Source organism: Salvelinus fontinalis, chromosome 2 (genome assembly GCF_029448725.1).
Source record: "Salvelinus fontinalis isolate EN_2023a chromosome 2, ASM2944872v1, whole genome shotgun sequence".
NCBI lineage: Eukaryota > Metazoa > Chordata > Actinopteri > Salmoniformes > Salmonidae > Salvelinus > Salvelinus fontinalis.
In genome coordinates this window covers 87,459,845-87,463,418 of record NC_074666.1, presented here as the reverse complement: position 1 = coordinate 87,463,418, position 3,574 = coordinate 87,459,845, and positions in this window count along the sequence as shown.

Sequence of the window (3,574 nt, the reverse complement as noted above, 5' to 3'; positions counted from 1 at the left end):
TGTTTCCTGAAAAACTCCCCAGTTTTTAAAGATTACAAGCATACCCATAACATGATGCAGCCACGACTATGCTTGAAAATATGTAGAGTGGTACTCAGTAATGTGTTGTAGTTGATTTGTTCAGGACAAAAAGTGAATTGCTTTGCCTCATTTTTTTTGCCGTATTACTTTAGTAGTGTTCAAATTCAAATAAATAAATTCAAATAAATAAATAATATAATAATAATCATTTAGGTACATACAAGTGTCTTATATCGGTTAGAAGCTAAACTTCTTCTTAATCTAACTGCACTGTCCGATTTACAGTAGGCTTTACAGCGAAAGCATGCCATGCAATTGTTTGAGGATGGCGCCCCACATCAAAATGTTTTTTTCACCGGCACAGGTCTCATAAATTCACAAGTAGCGATTAAATATTCACTTACTTTTTGAAAATCTTCCTCTGATATGTCATCGAAAGGGTCCCAGCTATAACATGTAGTGCCATTTTGTTAGATAAAATCCTTCATTATATCCCAAAAAGTCTGTTTAGTTGGCGCCATCGATTTGAGTAATCCACTTGTTCAACATGCCAAGATATGAATCCGAAAATGTACACCTAAACTTTGTTTCAACAAGTCAAAATACATTTCTATTTAATCCTCAGATACCCTAAAATGTAATTAAACTATAATATTTCATACGGAAAGAAGTATGTTCAATAGGAAAGCAATATTAGCAGGTGCGCGTCCTATTCATCGCGTGCGCATACACACATTTCCAAGTCTGTGTCCCTGTAGTAAAACTCATATTTCTTACGCTTTTTGGAAGAAACAAGCCTGAAACCTTGAACAAAGACTACGGACACCCAGTGGAAGCCATAGGAATTGCATACTGTGAGCTAGATTTAATTTTTTCCCTACACGTTCCATTGGAAGAGCATGGGCTCTCAAAAAAAGAATTCTGGTTGGTTTTTCTTTGGATTTTCTCCTACCATATCTATTGTGTTATGGTCTCCTACATTATTTTAACATTTCTATAAACTTCAGAGTGTTTTCTTTCCAATGCTACCAATTATATGCATATCCTGGATTCAGGGCCTGAGCAACAGGCAGTTTACTTTGGGCATGTCAGTCAGGCGGAAATTGAAAAAATAAACCCTAGCCTGAAGAAGTTTTCATTTGTACACATTTCCAAAAACAGACAAAGTCTTAAAAGGCATTAGAAATACAGTACATCAAAACATAAGAATGAAGTACAGACTCCTGCCAACTAATATCAACACTTATATTTAGTTTTGGATAATTTTCTGCCTTCTGTAAGTTTAAGAAACATTACCTTGTGCCTTGTAATTCCGTTACCAAAACCCCACATATCTTTAGGATATTTTCTAATTTCTCTCCCTCATGGGGTTCACAGAAGTAAGTTCACAGAAGTAACAAGGTAGACATATCAATTAGTTAGTGTTTTTACTGATATACATTTTGTTTATTAATTATTAAGATCATTTCTGCAATTTATTTGGCTACAATGGGAAATCCCAGTAGTCACAAACCAGAGCTGGGTCACCTGCTATTGTCCTACCGTCACTGAAATACTGTTATGTTCAGCTTGTTACTGTTTTCTTTCTCTTTCTGTCATCTGGTGGTCAAAGCAAGAATGTGAAAAGTCTGGACAACCCCTTTCGCTCTCTCTCTCTCCTCTTCTCTCTCCAATTAATGTCACCTCTTCCGGCTCTTACTTACTCCTACCCATGCTATTTGCTGTAACCTGCATCCTCGCCCACTGAGCAGCACTGACCATCATCTACAGATGATAAATCCGGACTATGCAAATAAAGTGTGACCAAAAACCTAGATAAAAAATGTTAGCTGACATGGGCTAGTTGATCTGGATATTTCTGACAAGCTATCAATAGCTCTCTAAGGTGCAATGACTGATTTGACAAGAGGAAACTGCTGATGCATTACCTAACTTCGAAATTGCACCTGTGCTTTCTGCTATTACAACTTTCAAGAGTAAGTTGAAAGCCTGACTGAGTTTAGGAACCACTGCAGTACAGAAAGAAAAGTAGAGTATAGTATAGTACTGAACTCTACTGTGCTATACTCTACTGTTGTCACGACTTCTACCGAAGTCGAAGCTTCTCCTTGTTCGGGCTTGAGTTCGGCGGTCGATGTCACCGGTCTTCTAGCCATCATTGATCCATTTTTCATTTTCCATTGGTTTTGTCTTGTCTTTCTACACACCTGGTTTCAATCCTATTCATTACCTGTTGTGTATTTAACCCTCTGTTTCCCTTCATGTCTTTGTCAGAGATTGTTTTATGTTCAGTTTTCGTGTTTTGTATTTTGGTGCGCACTTTGTTTCATTGTATTTTATGGTTTTGGAGTTATGTGTTTAAGTTATTAAACTACTCCATTCCACCAAGTTTTTGATTCTCCTGCGCTTGACTTCCCTGCCACCTATCCACACGACTGTGACAACTGTACACTACTGACCTCTACTGTGCTTTCTTTTGATGTCCATACTTGTGAAACATAGACATCTATGATTGGTTTAAATTTGTCCAGTTCGGACCAACCAAATAGCAGTTTTATTTGGAGGTGGAGTTCATAAGAAAATTATAGCCAGTGAGTAAATAATACCCAAACATGCAAAGGAGGATATTGCATATTTCTACTTTTGTGTACCTATTTAGGATACCTCACCATGAAGAGAATGACATCTATATCCATAATTATGCATTTCTGTGTAGTACTGATCAAAGACGCATGATGAAATTCCTTTATCGCAATTCTGTTGCCGGGTGTAAAAACTTAGCATCTGCACAGTTCTCCCAGTAAATATGTTTTTGTAAAATGTTCGGAATAAATTCTTAAAGCTGCTATTTTTTGGGGTGACCTGACCAAATTCACATAGAATTAGAGTTATAGATCTGTCATTCTCATTGAAAGGAAGTCTATGAAGCGGTAGATCTGTTCTCTCTCCATTATTTCTATGCTTCCCATTCTTATTTTGTTTTTGCGTATTTTACTTTCGGTTTTATACACCGCCTTCAAAAAGCAATAAACAGCAATAACCAATATTTTTGGTTATGTAAAATATATTTCACAGCATTTTAGATGGTACATGATTCTCTACACTATTCTTTCTTGTTTTGTCACAGAAACTATTAGACTATTTCTGCATAGTGCATTTTTAAAAGCAGTTCTTGTGCATAGTGTTGTATGGTTTGTTAAACTTTGAAATCAATGGTTTTTGTTCCGTCACTGTGGAATTGCCCATTCACAACAATCTCCCAGTGTGACCTATTTCCCACTGTCTTTGAACCCGTGTGCATAACGGGTTCTCTCCCTGAGTGTGTGATGGTGTGCCTCTACAGGATTCTACCTCAAGTAACATCCACACAGGGAATATCCTGAAATCTTCATTAGTCCTGGACTAGTCAATAGTGAGCCCCTACAGGTGGACTCCTTGCAGACCACGAATCACATTTCATTTCCTTTTTCAATTACCCAGCAGGCAGCAGTCAGGCAGGCAGGTCAGCCCTGGTGAGTGGAGGGCCAGTTCTGATGATGTGGTTTCCAGCTCA